Here is a 21446-nt window from a genome sequence, read left to right as displayed (position 1 = left end):
CACTTCTAATAGAACATTAGAAAACTCACCTCTTGGGAAGTAGTGGCCGGGTTTCACATGTCAGCTTCCTAGTAAGTGTTTGGGAAGAAATTGTACCAGAGTCACATCTTGGAAAAAGAGTTGTTGAAGAAGTGCAAGGGAGCATGGCCTCACTTTCATTTAAAGCCCTAGCTTATTCGTATCAGCTCAGTAGGTATAAGATCCAGTTGTGGTCCTGGGCCTAAAACACTTTAAATACAAATTACTGGCTTTATCAGCTGGGTTCACCATGTCTGGGTTTGCATGAAGGAGTCATCGTTGAAATTAAGCCTCACCTCACATACAGACAAGAGAGAATGCAGAACATATTATAATGTGAATTCTGAGGACTTCCCTTGCAAATGGAAACGTAATGTCAGACCGTGCTCTTTTAGCTAAAACCAGAGCCTCCTGTCTTGTACTTGAGTAATTTTCCACCTTGCACTGGTAATAAGTAATAAGCCCATCGCCCACAGTCCCCCGACTGTGGCTCTCCTGCATCCACAGCTTTGATTGGAAACTCTCAACCCCTGACAGCTCTCAGGAGCCCTGATTATGGAGGCACCCCACAACTTCCCTCATAAACATTTGGCAGATCAGGAAGTGCTGAGAAGCGATGCCCCCGGCTTTCAGAAGAGGGTACCGGTGGGAGAAGAAACAGAACACTTTCCCTCTTGCAGCTGTCATAGAGTGATTATGTCAAATGGTTTTTCAAGGAGCCACAAAGTAATTACAGGGTAACTTCTTGACAGTCTTTTTCGATGTTTGACTCAGCAGATGATGATGATTAATTGATGTGTATGATTTTATGGTGCTCTGAAACTTTGATGCTTGAGGTCAGACCAAGTTTTCACTTAGACTAGCAGAGCTGATATAGCTCACATTCTAACCGCTGATTCTTTCTTGTAATTAATGATTTCCTAAACTAGTCTTCTGGTGGCTAATAGAGATAGTGTTTGGGTTGCCCTTTTCATGTAGCTTTAAAAATAAATGTTCTTTCCAAAAAATATCTAATTCTAATATTTTACTCTTAATTTGAACAGCTGTTGTGAGAACTAAATAAGGTAAATCATGAAAAGTGCTTAATACTTGGCAACTGGTAAGTGTCAGCCATGTTAAAACATAGCAGTAATCATTATACTTGGGAAGAGTATTTCTTTCTTTTTTGGGGGGGGAGGGTTCCAAGGTAGGGTCTCACTCTAGCCCAGGCTGACCTGGAATTCACTATGGAGTCTCAGGTTGGCCTCAAACTCACGGTGATCCTCCTACCTCTGCCTCCCGAGTGCTGGGATTAAAGGCGTGCGGCCACCACGCCCGGTGTTCCTTTTATGCTGTCTCACTAATGTGTTCTAGTTAGCTGGGAGCAATCTGATGCCCTGATCATTTTTTTTCAGTACTTATATTATATTAAAGCTGTTCTCCTATTGGCTATCTTTTTTATTCATTTTAGTTTAATTAAAATAGTAGAGAATATTTAATACACTGCATTTGAAATATATTTAAAATTACATATTCTTTTCCAAGGCATTTCTCCTTTTTTTTTTTTTTTAACTCTGTGTGTTTGTGTGGTGTATGTGTGTAGTTACCCATGTGTGAACACATGTCAGTGTGTGTGGGTGCGTGTGCATATGTGGAGGACAGAGGTTCATGTTGAGTATTTTCTTTTTTTTTTTTTTAAATTTTTATTTATTTATTTGAGAGCGACAGACACAGAGAGAAGGTCAGAGAGAGGGAGAGAGAGAGAATGGGCGCGCCAGGGCTTCCAGCCTCTGCAAACGAACTCCAGACGCGTGCGCCCCCTTGTGCATCTGGCTAATGTGGGACCTGGGGAACCGAGCCTCGAACCGGGGTCCTTAGGCTTCACAGGCAAGCGCTTAACCGCTAAGCCATCTCTCCAGCCCGAGTATTTTCTTTGATCACCCTCTGGCTTGTTTTCTGATGCCAGGTCTCTTACTTGAATCCACAGCTTGCAAATTCAGCTCTTCCAGTTTGCTCTGGGAATTCCCAGTCTCTGTCTCACAAGTGATGGGATTATAGGAAGGCCACCACACCTGGCTGGCATTTATGTTTTGGGCTGGGGATCTGAACTCTGGTCTACACGCCCGTATGGGTAGAGCTTTACCAACTAATCCATCTCTCTAGCCCCTGTTGCATATCTTACATAAAAATGTCTATTTTAATTTATTCTAAGCAAGTAATCAGTGTAAGCCAAGGTCTGTACATTCATGACTAAATAGAAGGTAAGAAAGATTAATTAAAACAGTAATAAATATTTTATAGTTTTACTGAATTTGTAACCTTGAAGTGTAGTTTTCTTCCATATCAAAGTTGTCAATAATATGAGAAGTATTTGGTGATCTGGGGTTTTACTGAATGTTATACTACAAGACATTTTTCATAACCACAATATTTCTTTTTTTAAAAATATTTTTATTTACTTATTTGACAGAGAAAGAGGGAGAGAGAGAGAGAGAGACAGAAAGAGAAAGAGAGAGAGAGAGAGAGAGAAGGAGAGAGAGGGAGAATGGGCGTGCCAGGGCCTCCAGACACTGCAAACAAACTCCAGACATGTGTGTCCCTTTGTGCATCTAGCTTACGTGAGTCCTGGGGAATTGAACCTGGGTCCTTTTGCTTTGTAGGCAAACACCTTAACCTCTAACTCATCCTTCCAGTCCCCTGCAACATTTCTTTTAGAGAAAAACATAAGCAAATTCATATCACTTTGTATTTCACCTAAATTACAAAAAAGATCTTAGGTTTCTTTTTTTTTCGTTTTTGTTTCATATGAAATAATTTCCATTTATTGACTCTAAACTATTCACTAACATAAAATTATTCTACTGAAATCCCAGCACCTCGGAAAGAAAGAAAAGGAAAACATTCGGCTGAGCATGTAAATATCATATCCAAAACTCAGTATGGTTTAAATGCTAACATTGGATTAGCTTTTGACAATGCATTTATAATATAAATGTGTTGAGTAGAATTCTTAAAAAGTTTCTAATATGTCTCAAGTAAGAGTATTAGTTCTTCATCAACCCAAGAGAAATATCTTAGAACCAAGTATCTTGTTCTAATGGGATCTTCGTGTTCTTTTCCGTAACGAATGCATTCGTTTGTGAGGTGGTGGGTCTGTGGGCTCTGGGTATATTTGTTTTGTAGGCCGTTCATGTGTGCATTTTGTAAGTAAATGAAGTAGGTGAGCTATTTATCTGCTCTGCTGCTTCTGCCTGCCAAGTAGATAGATCATCAACATTCCAGGATGCTTACCCAGTTCAACTGAATAGCTCTCCTTTGTATCCACACGTGTTTCATGAAGAAAAGATGTTGCTCTCATGGTAACAGAAGGATGCTAGTCTAGTGTTTGCAGTACATGTTTATTATGTGTATATTGAATGAACAAAACCAGGCATTCAACTGTGAGCTACATGGTTGAGAGGAATTTTTTTTTTTGGTATTACTTGAGGGCTTCATTGATAGGATATTTTAGACTTAAAAAACCCCATCTGTTTATAGGAAGCAGAGGGTGCATCAATCTGTTGAATTTATTATGTGCATTGCAAATAGCAGATGGCTTAGCAATAGGTTTACCCTTCTGGAGGAATTTGTTGCTTCTCAAAGTACTAAGTCTTTGTCTTTCAATATTTACACGTCTTAAGACATTTTGGCTGAGGTTTGATTTCATTCTAACATAATGCTGTCATTGGCAGCTTGGTCTACAAATCTCTATCAGATGACTCAACTTTCTCTGTTGAGTTAAAGCATCTGTTCCCATGTTTCTCAAGCTCTACTTTTGACATGTTTTGATATTTTTCAATATTTTCCAGAATTCTTATTAGAAAACACTAAGTGTCACTGGCTTTGCCAAACCTAAAGGTTAGATGTATTTACTCCATCTTGATTTCATGGACAATTTATAAAAAGAGGTTATTGGGCTGGAGAGATGGCTTAGTGGTTAAGCGCTTGCCTGTGAAGCCTAAGGACCCCGGTTCGAGGCTCGGTTCCCCAGGTCCCACGTTAGCCAGATGCACAAGAGGGCGCACGCGTCTGGAGTTTGTTTGCAGAGGCTGGAAGCCCTGGTGCGCCCATTCTCTCTCTCTCCCTCTATCTGTCTTTCTCTCTGTGTCTGTCGCTCTGAAATAAATAAATAAATTAATTAAAAAAAAGAGGTTATTATGCATAGTTATTTTAATTATTGTACATATAACCCAGGTTGCCATGGTTTTCTTTGTGAGTTTTCCACAGCACTTCTATTTTTGTTTCTTCAATTTTCGTGTTTATGTTTGTTCTTGTGAAGTATGTAGTAAGTTCTGTAAGCCTGACGTCCTGCTTTGTGTTGTTTCTGTAACCCTACTTAAATATATTGTTTCTGCTTTAAGATGGGAATGATACTGGTCAGGTATGTGGGAGTTGCCTCAGTGACAACAGAAATCAAACTTCAGTTGGAGGGAAAGAAATTGAGGAAAAGGGGGCAACATTAGATTTTAGGCTGTCCACTGATAGGAAAGAAACACAAACAGACATTTTATCAAGTTCTTGGGAGGGGTATGCTTTATTTATTTATTTATTTTTAACTCTTTCTCATGGTTTAAGGGGATTTTCCCATATAAGATACAGCTCAGTAGCCAGTTTATCCCTGGATATATCCTGGCATTTTCCTATACCTGTTTTCTTTTTCAACTCTTGTGGCATAAAGGGACAGAGGATAGGCATATTAGGCATATTCAGCCATTGTTAAACAAAGCAGGGGACTTTTAGTAGTTAAAAGACTTTATGGATTCAAGGTGTGCGAACCTATTCCTCTTGTCATCATGACTACTAGTTTAGGAACACATATGAAATGAGACGTAAACATACGTGATGACGTAACGATAGCAGGATAATATATATCTCTGGATCCACTTACCTGAGTGAAAGAATTGTTTTAGGTAATCAGAAGGGTACCTGTTTATGGATAATTGAGGGATAAATGGATAATATGTCCTGGATTAGAGTCAGAAAAATCTTTTATTGAAATGTACACTAGTCTCAAGGACAGCCACAGGGAAGATTGTTTTTCTTTGCACAAAGCTTTTTGGTTATTGAAGTTGGGCAGCAGGCTGACAGGTGAGTATGACGGTCTCAAGCTGGCAGACCAACATTTCTAACATTAGACACAAGTCCACATACCCAGCTGGCTGCTCAGTGAATGCTGTCTGTTATGTTGTTGGTGGTGTCATTATGTGAGGTATGATGCTTGCTTCTTGGGTATTGTTTCCGTCAACTTTTTGTATCGATTTCACATGCATAGTTTAGCTTCTAAAAGTTCTTTTTCTTCTGTCATAATTTATCTTAGCATTTCTTACTCTTTTAAAAAATATTTATTTATTTATTTGGCAGAGAAAGGGGGGAAGGGAGAGAGAATGGGTGTGCCAGGGCCTCCAGCCTCCGCAAACAAACTCCAGACATGTGTGAACCCTTGTGCATCTGGCTAATGTTCATCCTGGGGAATTGAACCTGGGTCCTTTGGCTTTGCAAGCAAATGCCTTTACCACTAAGCTATTCCTCCAGCCCCATTTCTTACTTTTAATTATTAGTTTTAAAACTTTTATTTATTTACTTTAAGAGAAAGAGGAGGGGGGGGAGAGAATAAGTAAGTATATGAGCATGCCGAGGCCTCCTTTTGCTGTGAACAAACTCCACATGCATGAGCCACTTTGTGTATCTGGCTTTACTTGGGTACTGGGGAATAGAAGCCAGGCCATCAGGCTTTGGAAGCAAGTGCCTTTAACCACTGAACCCTCTTTCCAGCCCCTAACTTATTATTATTTTTGGTTTTTTTGAGGTAGGGTTTCACCGTAGCTCAGGCTGACCTGGAATTCACTATGGAGTCTCTGGGTGGCCTTGAACTCATGGCGATCCTCCTACCTCTGCCTCCCGAGTGCTGGGATTGAAGGCATGTGCCACCACACCTGGCCCCCCTAACTTAATTTTGAGTAACATTTTTTGAGAGAGAGAGAGAGAGAGAGAGAGAAAGGAGAATTGTTGCACAGGGCCACCAGCCACTGAAATCAAACTCCATATGTGTGCGCCACCTTGTGTTCTGGCTTACGTGGGATCTGGGGAGTCAAACATGGGTCCTTAGGCTTTGCAGACAAACGTCTTAACTGCTAAGCCATCTCTCCAGCCCTTAACACTTTTTATGCTGCACCGTGTGATGATTTGCTTCATGTTCACACATAGATCTAAAGGCAAACCCATCATGGTTTAATTCTTTTTATTAATTTTGTTTATTGTTTTTTTGTGTGGTCTGTGTGCATGTGTTTATGTGTGTTTGCACGTGTGGAGCCAGAGGTTGGGTGTCTTCCTTGGTCACTGTCCAACATATTGACAGGTAGGGCCTCCTACTTGAACCTAGGGCTTGCTGTTGCAAACGAAGTCCAGATGCATGTGCCCCCTTGTGCATCTGGCTTATGTGGGTCCTGGGGAACAAACCGAGGTCCTTTGGCTTTGTAGGCAAACGCCTTAACTGCTAAGCCATCTCTCCAGGCCTGGATCCTTTGATGAAGGTACCGTGTCTGCAGACCTCTAGATTTGTACCCTTCCTGATTCTGTCAGCTCTTTACTCCTCTTGCTCCTTGCACACTCGTTCTACTCCAGCTGATCAGGACAGTGAGCAGTTGCTTCCTCTGAGGTCTAGCCCCTGACTTTGCAGAATTGGTGGCTGGTTACTCTCGTTTCCAGAGCTGTTGCCTAATAATCAAACTGTCCTGCTGTCCTTTTGTCCTATAACTGTGTTGACTTGCCAGTGCTGCCAGCCGAACCAGTAGTGACTTCATGCTTTCCACTCTTGTCTCCCCAGAGTCAATAAACATAAGCTTGTTGAATGAATTTAGTATTGTGTGTGTGGGGGGGTGATTCTTCGAGAGGACACCCAAAATGGTGTTAATTCTCCTCATTTAAGAATCTGTTGAAATTCAGCTATTTTGTGAAAGCCCTCCTTCCCCCTTTTAGTTGAAGATAGCTAAGAGACTTTCTCCAAAAATGGCAGACTTCTAATTTGCTGTTTATATTTGCATATATAAATTTAGGACCCCCAAATGAAAATATTACAGTGGAATGTGGATATGATTAGAGGTCAAATCAACTAGAAAACATTATAAGTCATTTTGTTGTCATAGCCAGCATCACAAAATGGCATCATAGTGTCTCTGGGTGGCGTATGTTTTGGAATAAGAGCATCGTTAGGTTCTTTTGAACAACTGTACAGCATCTACCAAATTTACATACATAAATATACTGATTAACATTTGTTTATTATTTTGCATTTCACTGCTATTTACTAACAGATTTCAAGACAATAGACAATTTTATAACCTCAGTTTTATAAAAACCACTAGTATTTTTGGTCCCTAGCAACCATTTAGTATGTAAATTAGGTATTCTCAGGCTTAATGTACTTCATTTTTATAAAACAAATACATCATTAATCTGATTAAGTTCTTGGATGGGAGTGCTGTCCTCAGATCATTGTGGATCATTTATTGTTGGGCATACATCCAAAAAAAATTCAAGCATGGCACTTACAGTCTAGGTTTAGGAGAATTGTGGAAACCTCCTAAATGACATTTTCCAGAAGAATAGAAAGACACTGCTTCTTTACAATTGCAAGCATTACCTAAAACTTAATGATGTTCTTATCCTTAATTGCAACTCCGTTTGATGGTGATTCAGTGCCTGAAATTATGTGGTGCTTTGCTTTGATGTTAGAGAATGTATAATGAAATAAAGGTGGTCCAAACGAATCAAAGGTGGCCTGGCTTTCCAGTAGCCATTTAATCTGCATGCTTCTGAATTCAGAAGCTGCCTGCCTATCATGGTGGATATTTGTCTTTAGCTTTTAGATAAATTTCTGAATCAAAAAAAAGTTCAATATTAAGGTTGAAGACATGTTGTCTTTCATATAGCAGATGGACCCTTTAAAGAGAACTTAGAACAAAATAATTTGAATCTTGCTTCCTTAGTCCATGTGAAGTTGTATGTCTTCCTTTTTGGAGGTAGTCTTTGTCTAGTGAAGCATGGTAATGTTTTTCATTTACTATAAGTGTGTTATAGTACGTAAGCCATTCACCTAGAAATACTGTGAAGTTGGATTGTTTATTGCCACCTTATGTGTAACTAACCTGAGACTCAGAGAGGTTGGGAGATTCCCAAGGATGTAGAGATCATGTGTGGTTAGTCTAGGATGCAAAGTCAGTTCTAACTACAGGCCTCTGCCCCCTCATACAGGAAGGGAAGAAAGAGAACAGTAATTTATAAGGCCCACTAGTCTGGGATCATTTTGGAGAAGGGCTTGCAAACTTTTTCTGTAAAAGTTTATAGTGTAAATATTCTAGGCCTAAAGGACCACCTAAGATCCTTATTGCATATTTTTCTTTCTAATTTTAACAAAAATTTTGTTTGTTTATGACAGTCTTATTATGTAGTTCTGCCCATAAAAAAACTCACTTTGTAGACACAGGCTGGCCTTGAACCTGTTGCAATCCTCTTGCCTCTGCACCCTGAGTCCTGGGATTATAGGCTTGCACTACCATCCTAGGCTAATTTTAAACAAATCTTTAAGAATACAAAACTCCTCTAAAGTAGGCTGAGGATTGCATTTGGCAACCTCTGTTTAGGAAAGTGTCAGTAAACCATGGAGGTATGCAATTATAGGTGACAATAAAATATTTATACTCATTTTTAAAATGACCTTTAAGTATCTAGAAAATGAATAAATTATATTTTTATGTTATTTTATTTATTTGAGAGAGAGAGAGAGAGAGAGAGAGAGGGAAAATGGGCATGCAGGGCCTCTAGCTACTGCAAATGAACTCCAGATGTATGTGCCACCTTGTGCATGTGGTTTACATGGGTCCTGGAGAATCAAACCTGGGTCCTTTGGCTTTTCAGGCAAATGCCTTAACTGCTAAGCCATCTCTTCAGCCCAATAAAGTATTTTATTTATTTACTTGAGAGAGAGGAGAGAGAGAGAGAGAGAGAGAGAGAGAGAGAGAGAGAGGAGGGAGGGAGGGAGGGAGGGAGGGAAGGGGAGAGAATAGGCACACTAGGGCTTCTAGCCACTGCAAATGAACTCCAGACACATGTGCCACCATGTGTATCTGGCTTATATTGGTACTAGGGAATTGAACCTGGGTCCTTAGGCTTTACAGGCAAGTGCCTTAATGGCCAAGCCATCTCTCCAGCCCAGTGAATTATATTCTTTATAAGAAGGCATGTAAACATCCCATCTTAGACTTTCATGAATAAATTAAAGTTGTATTTATAATGATGCTTGTAAGATTTAACTATTGGGAACACTTTGTTTCAAAATGAATTAAATGAAAGGTTATATTGCAAGTTGATTTTGGCAGTCAGAATTTATAACATGCCGTTTTAATTTAAAACCTGTTTAATGTTACTTTTTAAAAAAAATCTTTCTTCAGTTTTTGAGTGTTTTGTCTTGTGTCCCTAGTTTTTTGGTGGTGCTGGGGATTGAACCCAAGCCACTGGACATCCTAAGTACACATTCTGCCACTGAGCTCAGGCTGACTCCACAGTTTGATACTTTTGACCGCCAGGTCCTCTTAGGCACAACACACATTCTACTGGGGAATAGAAGCGCTGTGAAGATGGCGTCTTATTCTTATGAAAAGCTAGTTTGAGGACGGCGTGTGGCTCAGTGGTAGAGTATTTGCTTAGCATGTACACTACTGTGGGTTTGATCCCAGCATAAAAGAAGAGGAAGGGACTGAATGGCACGTGGCATATAGTCCTGCCTGTGGGTATCTTGTGCTCCAACAACAGTGATAGGTACGAAAAGGTAAGAGTCAATTTCAGCATACGGGAAGTATCAAGGAGGCTTATCCAGTGTGGCTGATGAGAAGTTGGCAAGAACTTTTTAAAGACAGGAAGTCTAGAACTCCCCAGAGAAGCAGAAATTAAGCTTGGTAGGAAAGGTACACCTCAGTTGGAATCAGTGGCACTCGCCAGACCCAGAGAGAAGAGAGAGAGGGCTCAGCGGAAGTTGCTATTGCTTGCTATTTAGTGAGGTTTGAGTTAGAGCCTTTGGGGCAGAAAATAAGGGAGGCTGCAGGGGTCAGGAGGCCCAGATTGCAAAAGGCCTTTTGTACCCAATCCCAAAAGCAGTAGGGAGCTAATGAAAATATGATCAACTCTGTTCTTTAGAAATATTTTCATTCTAGCTACAGTGTGAAGTATGGAATGGAGCTGTCGTTCTGGCAACTGGCTAGAAAGAAGCAGTAGGGCACAGAGATATAGAACCAAAAAGGTGAATTGAGAAGGATTCTTGTGCAGAAATTAGTAGCTTGAGGGTTAGGTATGTGCAAGGCACTGGGTTCAATCATCAGTATTCCAAAAGGAAGAGAGAGGAAGGAGAAGGGAAGAGGAAAGGAGAGAGGCAGAGAGACGGAGAGAGAGAGAGAGAGAGAGAGAGAGAGAGAGAGAGAGAGAGAGAATGAACAAGAATGAAATAGTAGTCATTTAGTTAACTATGGGGTGTCAAGGCTGTTTGCTGTGGTGGAATTGTTAGGAGTACCCAAATCAGCACCTGTCATTTGTTTCCAGTTTTCTATCATGCTATTCCTTTGCCCAGTTCATTTTCACAGTGTTGATTCTAAGAAACTAATTTTGTTGGAACTTTTTAGCTTTTTAGGGTTTCACTCTGGTCCAGGCTGACCTGGAAATCACTATGTAGTCTCAGGCTGGCCTCAAATTCATGGCAGTCCTCCTACCTCTGTCTCTCGAGTGCTGGCATTAAAGGCATGTGCCACCATGCCTGGCTTGTTGAAACTTTTTAAAAAAATATTTTATTCATTTTTATTTATTTGAGAGCAACAGAGAGAGAAAGAGGCAGATAGAAAGAGAGAGAATGGGCGTGCCAGGGCCTTCAGCCATTGCAAGTGAACTTCAGATGTGTGCGCCCCCTTGTGCATCTGGCTAACATGGGTCCTGGGGAATCAAGCCTCGAACTGGGGTCCTAAGGCTTCACAGGCAAGCACTTAACCACTAAGCCATTTCTCCAGCCCTTGTTGAAACCTTTTAACCTTCATTTTTAATTTAATGGACTAGTATGTCCAAAAAGTTCATATGACAGATCTGATTTGAAATTATTTTCATCTGTTGTTTTTTATTTGAGGGGGTAGAGAGAGAGAGAGAGAGAAAACAAAGAATTGGCACTCCAGGGCCTCAGCCACTGCAGTTGCTCCAGATGCTTGTACCACTTAGTAGGCATGTACAAACTTGCGCTTGCCTCGCCTTTGTGAGTCTGGCTAACGTGGGATCTGGAGAGTGGAACATGGGTCCTCAGACTTCGCAGGCAAGCGCCTTAACTGCTAAGATGTCTCTCTAGCCCTCATCTATCGTTTTTGTAATTTTTTTCCTCTGGGACTTGATGACATGATGGTTAGAAGTGTCTGAATCGTGACAGCGTGTAGCCCAGCGCTGACAGAAAACTCTGAAGGACTAGCCTTCGTTGTACATAGGACTCACTCACTCTTCCAGCGCTAGTGGGGATGTCTGTGAGGTGAGAAAAGTACACACGTCCTGGTTTTGTTGACTGGCTCCTCCTTTTGACATTAGCTATTCCAGAGATCCACCAACTCTGTGCTCTTTTATTCTGTCATCTCTTTATTCTCTCATCTCAGCACGTTAGATAAATTCATTTATGCCAAGATTCGCATGACTAGTAATTCTGTGAGGAAGTTACTGTTCACCTCATGAAGGATTTGATCCAGGACACTCAGCTAGTAAGTGGGATGCCGTGATTTGGACTCAGGTAGCCTTGCTCCAAATTTCCTAACCATCCCACTCTAATATAACACGCTCTCAAACATAACACTAAGCACAGACCTTCCTACTCTTGCAAATGGGTAAGATTCCATTAAACACTGTTCATCATACTGACCTCAGTTTGAACTTAGTTGGCCTTGAGATTTTGGCTTTTAATTTGTAGACTTGTTTTGGTATCATAGCTTTATGAAAGTTATAAATACAAGGAGGGTATACCTATATTTGTATATGAAGAACAGTATTAAAATAATCTCTGTGAACATCATAATAGTCCTCAAACCTTTTTTCTATTTGTTTAATTATTTAATTGCTTAAGTTAATAAGCCCTAGCTTGTGACATAAAGCCAGGCTCATAATATGCTATAGAATTCCTTCAAGATATATTGTTGTCTTCACTTTGATTTCTCACCATCTCCACCTTTACACTGTATACTTCTGGGAACACTGAGCTCAGGTATGCTTTCTCTTGTCTTTCTGCCTCTTGTGTAGGGTCATCTCTTAGCTCCACCCTCAGTTCAAACAAGGTGCCATGGTAGGCAGTATCCTGTCAGCCTCTCTCAGAGCTTAGTAGTTGTCCTTTCTTTTAACCTGTAGCGCGCCAGGGCTTCCAGCCACTGCAAACGAACTGCAGACGCGTGCGCCCCCTTGTGCATCTGGCTAACGTGGGTCCTGGGGAACCAAGCCTCGAACCGGGGTCCTTAGGCTTCACAGGCAAGCGCTTAACCACTAAGCCATCTCTCCAGCCCCCTTCTATCATTTTACTTAACAACTTGTTTACTGTTTATTATACCTATTTCACACGAAGCTGATGACTTGAGCAAAGCTCTGGAGAGGTACTAAATGTATTATAGCAAAGAGCAACCAGTTTCTGTTCAGGGCTGGCTTTATTTTCCTGAAGCTACTATTTTATTTTATTTTTTTTTATTCTAACTGCCTTTTGGAACCTGAAATTAAAACTACTACCACCAGCTATTGTTAAAGCCTAAAAAACGCTTTTGGGGCTTGTGCACACCATATAACCATTATTTCTTGTAGGCTCAAACCCTCTTTCCATTCAGACAACTTACTCTACCTTTTCTCTTGGTTTCTTTTCCTAGAAAGGAACTATTTGGCACTAGCCGTTTACCTGCCGGTGCTGGATTCAAAGACGTCAGTATGCTGGCAGTACCTGGACCCATCTGGAACTTGCAGAGTTTAAAAGCCATAAGTCAAGAAATGTTGGGAGCCAACAGTAGCGTTATTAGATGAAACTGCAGAAGGATGTCTAAGTAGAGCGAGGTCTCCCTGGCAGCCCCAGCTTCTCATCTTTCCTGCTCCGGCCGCCTCATGGCATCCAGCTTTTCCTGGTGCCGGGTTGAAGGAGGAGGAGCTGTGGCGAGCAGCGCAGGTGTTAGGTTGGGAGGGAATGATGGGAAAGGTTTTGGTGGCGTTGTTGCTGTTTGGTTTTTAAATTTTTTAAACCCGTACCAGTCTTCTTGAGATGTGCTCATTTAAAGCTAGGCTTGGGATTCTGTGTCTGCTAGCCCCACGGTTCTCCTGCAGTTCGTTATGTCTTTGAGTTTCCTAAGATTCTGAAAACCAGGGTGGGAGTTCTCATCTTTTAAGTTTTCTGAAGACCACATAGAAATAATACTAAGAGCGGGTCTTCAGGGTAGTAATAGAAAATGTACTGTTGCTCTCATTTTTTTTTTTTTTTTTTAAATAAAGAGCTTTGTAGCAACTTAGCTTCTCATTGCTGGGACAAAGTGTCTGAGCAGAAGCAGCCAATGCGAGGAAAGCGTTTACGTCAGGCTCACAGTTTCCAGGGAAGCTTCATTATGGTAGAGGAAAGCGACCGGCTCAGAGCATTGCGCACCCGCAGCACAGAGACTAGCAGGGACAAGAGTGGGCGGCTTTGAGCACATGGTATTAATTGACTTCGCTCTTCATGCTCGTGACACGCTTTCTCCAGCAGGGATCCACCTCCCATAGGCTTCACCCGCTGGAACTAAGTCAGAAGCTTAAATACAAGCACTTGAGAATATGGGAGCAACTGACATTAAAACCACCACAAGTTTGGTATTCAGATTGGCCCAACATACCATGCTGATAAGTGTCAAGGCTGGGGTTTGAAGCTGAAATCTGACTTCATGGAATGTGCTCAGCCCGCCTTCCCATCAACGAGAGACACGCAGACTCTCTACTAACAAGTTACACTAGCCGGTGTGATGGCCATTAACACGGTGGCTTCTAAAACACAAGTAAAATGAATTCCAGTAAAATGTAAATAAATAGCATTACAATTAAACTAAAATTTTTGTTTCCCTATCTTTGAGGCACAGAGTAAGTGCACCACAGCAACATGTGGCTAATAACTATCCTACTGAATGGGAAAGACGTGGGGCGTCTCTGTTAGGTCAGTTGAGGGTGGGGGTGATGGCTTCTTGGGTAAAGTGCTTGCTGTACAAGTGTGAAAAGCTGAGTTTGGATCCCCAAGATCCATGTAAAATGTCAGGTGTGGTGACATGTGCCTGTAATCTCAGTTCTTGGGAGGTGGAGACGGGGATTCTTAGAGCTTACTGGCTACCTAGCCCCTAAGCTCCAGGTCCAGGGAGAGACTGGCTCTGTCTCCAAAAGTACACGGAGCACCACTGAGAAAGATAGTCTTTGTTGTTGACCTCGGGCCTCCATGTATGTGCACGCGCGTACACACACACACACACACACACACACACTCATACTACACGTACACATGCCAAAAAAGGAAAGGTCAAGGAAAGCAGTGTGGCTTGTGACACATTCCCCTGCTGTCCTTGTCCTTTTCTAAGGTGGGGCTCTGCTGTACCCCTTCTTTCCCTTCTCCTTCCCCTTCCCTCCCTCTCTGTCCTGTCCCCTTCCTCCCTTCTCGTCCACCTCCTCTTCTTCTTCCTCCTCCTCCTTCTTCTTTCTTCTCTTCTTCCCCCTTCCCCTTCTCTTTCCTTTTCTTTCTTTTTTCTTTTTGAGACAGGATCTCATAGCCCAGACTGGCCTCATATTTGCATTGAAAGAGAATGGCCAGCCTTGAAGCCTGATTCTCCTGCCCTCCGTGTCTCCCAATGCGGGGTTTACAGGTATGTGGAACTCTGCCTGGCCACCCCATTATTCTCTACAGAAGTACTCCACCACCTGAAAGGTCTGTGCTGTGGGTAATGACCCTGGTTGTGGATCTGCCTTATTTTTTCTCTTACTAACCATTTTGAATGTTATGTTTCCAGTGAATTCTTTAACTCACAGTAGCAGAATTCTCTCTTCCTCTGTGCACTTGTCATTCTGATTTTCATCAACATAGACTGTGTTACATTTGCCTTGCCCTTTCTACTGATCTTGATGCTGCATCATGAGAGGGATGTCAGTGTTAGGGGTGTGCCAACCAAGCAGGTCATAGTCTCCCCATCATGTATTCCTTATGTTTACTTCTTTAGAAGTTTTTTTTTTTTAATTTCCCTATTATTTGCTTTCTGTTAAATGGCAGAACACTTTTCTCATGACTCAATGCACATTTATTATTCAAGTCTGTTTTTTAGTTTGAGGTGTCGTGATACTATTTATGTCTTTTGGTTTGACTTGCTGGAAAATAGCTATTTGTTTTTGGCATCATGTGTTTTAATGGTTAGAAAATTCTTTGACCTTTAAATTATGACTAATAATTTGCCTAAATCAATGAAGGTGGGTGATAAGATCTAGACTAAATCCAAAGTGAGTTATAGGATCAGAATGATTATATTAGGGTCTCAATCCTCACCATCTGTCTTCAAGCTTACAAATAAGAGTCTTGACAATCAAGACTGTGTCTTGATATGCTTGATACTGTGTCACGTTCTAGAATGATATGCTTGTTACTGTGTCATGGCATAGTATCAAGCAATGTATATAAATATATATTCAACTGGATAAAAAGGCAAGTTGTAAGGTTAACCATCTGCTCCTTTTTTTTTCCAGCACAGAATGAGTATACCTTTTAGTTTAGTGAATTGCTATAGTAGTTATAATTTAGAAAGTTCTTATTCAACTATCTTATAACTGTATATCAGCATTATATCAATTATATCAATTAGTTTTACTGTAGAAGGTGATTTGAAAAGTTATAGTTACAAATCAGATTATTACCTACTCCCTTTTAGTCATAGTTTCTGTGCATTTTTAATTTTTTATGAGAGAGAGAGAGAGAGAGACAGACAGACAGACAGACAGACAGGACAGAGAATTAGCACATCAGGACCTCAGCCACTGCAATCCAGTTCCAGATGCTTGTGCTACCTAGTGAGCATGTGAGACCTTGCTCTTGCCTCACTTTTGTGTGTCTGGCTAATGTGGGATCTGGAGAGCAGAACATGGGTCCTTAGGCTTTGCAGGCAAGCTCCTTAACCGCGGAGCCGTCTCTCCAGCCCTGTGCGTTTTTTTTGAAGCAGAGTCTTATTCTACCCTAGGCTGATCTGGAACTCCCTGTGAAGCCCAGATTGGCCTTAAACTCAGAGCAGTTCATGTACCTTAGCCTCCCAAGCACTGGGATTAAAATCAGCTTCTGTGAATTTTGACATTGCTTTTGTACTTAAAACAATACACAGGCCTATATCCTTCCATTCTGCTCTTCTAAGATTTAAGTTGTTTTCTCCCCCTAGTATCTCTTGTGTACAACTATATACAGGGTTGCTGTGAAACTTGCTTAAGAGAAAAGACGTTGAGCTCTCCTTGAAGTTGGCTGTTGAGAAGCAGGCCTCCTCCTTGTTGCTGAATACATATGGATATGTTGGGGGTAGACCGAAATTAAATCCATGAAATAAATCCTTGACATTGCTAGGTAACTTTGTCTAAGCAGGACTGCAGTCAGAGAAGAAAGACCTGCAGAGACGAGGTGAGCAAGTGTAAAAAGCCTCTGTGGCTTGTCCCTCTACACTGACTGAGTGACTTACAGAAGCAGCCGAGACCTGCACCGAGGACAAGCAGAAGACCAGTAGCCCCAACTGAGATCTCCCATGGAGCTTTGGGGCGTGCGTGCATACAAAACAAAACTCTATACATGTAAACCAGATGTATATTTTTATATCTGATTATTTTGTTTTGATTAATCTAGTCCAGTATTTTCATGATTATGACACTCATGGATTCTTTTCATAGACAGACGTGAAGCTTATGATTTCTGCATGCTGTAATTGCTTGCCATGATGTATTTCTCATATAACTTGAATAGATCAATTTTTTGACAATTCCTAGCATTTCAACATAACATTGCCTCTGCCTCCAAGTTGTCTCAAATTCTCTGACAAACTTCTGCTAGTGTTTCTATATATAACTGGCATCTTACCTTCTTCTGAAAGCCTCCCAGATCCAGAAGTTCCTTGTGTTTTAGCACTTGGCACCTGCAATTATCATTCTGTTGTCTGTCATCCCTCTGCCTGGAGAGCTGCCAGAACAGGGTTTTTTTGCATCACTGACATCTAGCCTAGGTGCTCAATAAATGCTTGAATGACTGAAAGGATAAGGGAATGAATAAAACATACCACCTTGTGTCTGAACCATGCCTCAGCTCTTCCAACCAGCCCTTACCTTATCCTCTTCCCTGTCATATGTTCTTCTGTCTTCCTTGGCAGATCTTAGAGCTTAGGAAATCTTTGTTTGAAGATTTAAAATATAGTGCTTTGAACTCCTTAGAGGAAAAGTCTATGAATAAATAATTAGACTCATTTCACATCAAAATCTAAAGTGTGAAAAAAACGTTCGTATCATTTGGTACTTTATTCACTTGTATGGTAATCTAATGGCATATCCATTGTTAACACTGAACTATACTGAAATATTTTACTCTCGGGGCTTTTCATCTGACAAAAGAAAGCTTTTGAAAGTGAAAGAACTCCTTTCCATGGTATGCTAAGCATAGCTCCTGTCCCTGGCATGCTAAAGAGAAATTTGTTAGTTTTGTAATGCATGGGTTAATATTACCACGTTTTATATGGAACAGTACTTGAAAAGTTACTATTAATATCACTGTACCATGTATGTATATAAGTCCTGTCATCTTTGGGGTATGTAAATCAGGAATTTTGCTAAAGAACTACTTAGCATTTTCTTGGGGGTGAAGTGCTTAGTTTTGGAATTTAATTGTAGGTTTTACATTTAAGCTGTTCAGTATTACTTTTAAAAAGGTTCTATAAATTTCTTGCTTTGTAGTTTAGCAGATTTAGTCACCACAGTTGAAAGGCATCATCCTTATAATGAAGCCAGGAAAGAATAAAGGTTGATCACGCAGGGGCTGGATGGCTGTGACATTGAACAATAGAGCGTGACTTCTTCATGCCTGTTACATTAGACTATGGCGTGTGCTTACCTCCCGGCAATGGTATTGAATTGTAACAAGAAAATGGTATGTTGTGCAGCTCTGCAAAGGGGGTGTGCATCTATTCTTCCTTCACGTGCATGGCAGAAGCTTTAAAACACCTTTAATGCTGCCTTGTGATCTTAAATTCTAATGACACAGAACTGGTCTTAATACCAAAACAAGAACACATGAAATGCAAAGACTTTCAAGTACCATGCAAAAATTTATTTATTGTCTCCTCTCTCTAAAGAGCTGGTGGTGGCTCAGGAAAGGTATGCTGGAAAAATTCTCTTTGAAGGATCTTTGGAGGAAATAAGTATTACTGCTGATGGGAAAGTAAAAAGATACTGTGTTGCCTAAGTGAGTGCTTTATTCTAAACTTCTCTGCACTTCTTAATCAAGTCCCATTCAATTCCTTGAGTATCAATGAAATACCTACTATGTTCAACTTTGCTGGGTACTATAGGAGGTTTTAAAGAACACGAGATTCCATCCTGCCTTGAAGAATTTAGCATTTGAAGGTAGACAGAAATTAAATCCATGAAATAATTCCTTGGAATTGCTAGATATGTGAATGACATTATTTTAAGCTGTCAGGATCATTTAAAATTTTGATTCTGTTATTATATGTATCGTTAACCAATATGTCACATGAGCATTTGATAGTCATACCCTTTATACTTTTAAATCATTGCTAAAGATGCTGAAAAGTCAAGACCAAGGTTAAGGGAAGAGAGAATCTTCTGGTACTTGTTCCTGCACATACTTGGTCTACTCTTGAACACTGCCTCATTTTCTAACTGTGTAAACCACCTACTAATCTGTCACAAAATTTTATCATGCTAGTTACCATTAAAACCTTTTGTAGAGGAGGCGGAAGTGTGGCGCGGGCGGGAATGTTGCCTGGCTCTGAGTGGTGGCTGCCCCCCCCCCCACCGCCGCAACTGCCCGCAGGGCCGCGTCCGAGACGGTTGTAAAGCGATGACCAGTTGTTAACAGATATAATTGAAACCGAAAATAGGAAGATGGCAGCAAATCCTTGAGGACAAGGTTTCCAGAACAAAAACAGAGTCGCAGTCTTGGCAGAAATGGACAAAGAGAACAGAAAATTACTCATGTAAAACCAATCTTCAACAAATCATTGCCCTCTCCAGAGCCTCTCTCAGGAAGGGCTTCGGGGACCACGCTGACCAGCAGCGCATTGCCGCATACTCACGCGCGGTCCTCTGGACACTTCCTAACGCAAGACCCTGCATTCGGGCGTCTTACTCTCCCTGGGTTGCCTCGCCGTGACCCAGAATGGAGGGAGTACCAGTGGTGAAAGGGGCTTTGTGACAACAAATGTCAAAGTCCTCTAATCCAGCTCTGTACAAACTGACCTTCAGCATTTTGGTGACCTTAAATATTTTTTGTTTGTTTGTTTCTGGAAAAGAGGGATGCGTGTAAGTGACAACGTAAAAAGGAGGAGTTGGGATAACCAGCACGCTGGAAGCTGTACCATATCCGTGAAGAACTAATGAGGGTGGCTGTGTCACCATTGATTTTCAATTCTCAGTCAGATGGAATTGAATAGTCCCATGAAATCAGCCACCATGCCCAACACGTTGGACTGGATCTATCATGCCCATAGTAGCATTCCACAAATTGGATTGGATATATCATGTCCAAAGTAGCATTCAACATGTTGGACTGGGTATATCATGTCCATAGTAGCATTCAACACGTTGGACTGGGTATATCATGTCCATAATAGCATTCAACACATTTGGCTGGATATATCATGTCCATAATAGCATTCAACACATTGGACTGGGTATATCATGTCCATAATAGCATTCAACACGTTGGGCTGGATATATCCTGTCCATAGTAGCACCCAACACACTGGATTGGATATATCATGTCCATAGTAGCATTCAGGAACCATTTACAGGGCTGTCTTGGAGCCCTGGGTTTGATCTTTAGCACCACATGACCCAAGTATGGTGGCACACTCCTGTCATCCCAGCGGCTCAGGATGCAGGAGGATCCCAAGCTGAAGGTCATCTTTAGCTACATGGCAAGTTCAAGGCCCGCCTGACATACATGAGGCCCTGTCTTAAAAAAAAAAGTCTTTAAAGAAATGAGGATGCTTCTTAAAAACCCAAATGATAGGCTTAAATTACGTGGATGCATATTTGCAGTTTAGAGGGGTGATGCCAGTGAGCTAGAGTCACAATATCTGTAAATGTTCTCTGTGAACTCCTGGCTAGTTCTTGTCTCAGTTTTGAGAAACCCAAAACAAAACTAAATTATCAACCAGTCTTAAACATTTATTACCATTATGCCATTGTAAATGATGTGACTAAATGCGGTTATGAAAACCAGCTAAGTAATGCAGTGGACATAAATTTATATGTCCTAGCCAGGCATGGTGGTACATGCCTTTAATCCCAGCACTCGGGAGGCAGAGGACGGAGGATCGCTCTGAACTCCAGGCCACCCTGAGACTACATAGTGAATTCCAGGTCAGCCTGGAATAGAGTGAAACCCTACCTTGAAAAACAAAACCAAAAAATTTATATGTCCTTATTTCGTGTTGCTGTATAAGTTGTGTGCCTGAGTAGCTTTATTGTTCATTTTTATCTAATTAAGAACATAACATTATGCAAATTTAGTCCTTTTCAATTATTTTACATGGGAAGGATTTAGGCTAAGCAGGTTGCTCAACAAGAGGTGCTTATTTAACTGTGGAGTCACAACTACTCTTGTCCTGTAGAATTAGATGTGATTCAAAATGGTCTGAAATCTATGGATTAGAGAATTCTATAACATATCTTGCACAAAACTTTTAGATGATTGAGCTGGGTGTGGTGGCACACACCTTTAATCTCAACACTGTGGAGGCAGAAGTATGAGGATTGCCGTGAGTTTGAGGCCACTCTGAGACTACTTAGTGAATTCTAGGTCAGCCTGGGCTACAGATAGAACCTACCTTGAACAACCCCCCCCAAAAAAACTATTATTAAAATTAGATTTTACACTCTATCACAGATACAGGGCTTCTGGGTAGTGATGGTGATGTCTTTCTGTTTCTGGAGACTGCACCCAGGGCCTGGCATAGTCTCAGCATATGTTGTTCTACTGAGCTTTCCTCCAGCGCCTCTTAACTTTTCATTGCTGATTGTCTTAGTCCTGAATCCTCATCTTCTCCAGTGGTAAGACAAGATTTAAATTTAGAATTCTAACTTGGGTCAATTTTAGTCGTGATTGTACTCCTTTTTAAGAG

The 21446-nt window shown here is 41.1% G+C and overlaps 1 protein-coding gene and 1 pseudogene across 1 annotated transcript in view; both read left to right on the top strand.

Annotated features, from left to right (window-relative positions):
- Camkmt (calmodulin-lysine N-methyltransferase) overlaps nt 1-21446 on the top strand; it is a 409522-nt gene that overhangs the window by 70021 nt on the left and 318055 nt on the right. The gene's annotated exons all lie outside the window — the stretch shown is intronic.
- Nucleotides 19204-19499, top strand: LOC105944117 (annotated as a pseudogene).

The sequence above is a fragment of the Jaculus jaculus genome, chromosome 18 (genome assembly GCF_020740685.1).
Source record: "Jaculus jaculus isolate mJacJac1 chromosome 18, mJacJac1.mat.Y.cur, whole genome shotgun sequence".
NCBI lineage: Eukaryota > Metazoa > Chordata > Mammalia > Rodentia > Dipodidae > Jaculus > Jaculus jaculus.
The sequence above is the reverse complement of the archived record's forward strand: the minus strand, read 5'-3'. Positions and strand labels throughout refer to the sequence as shown.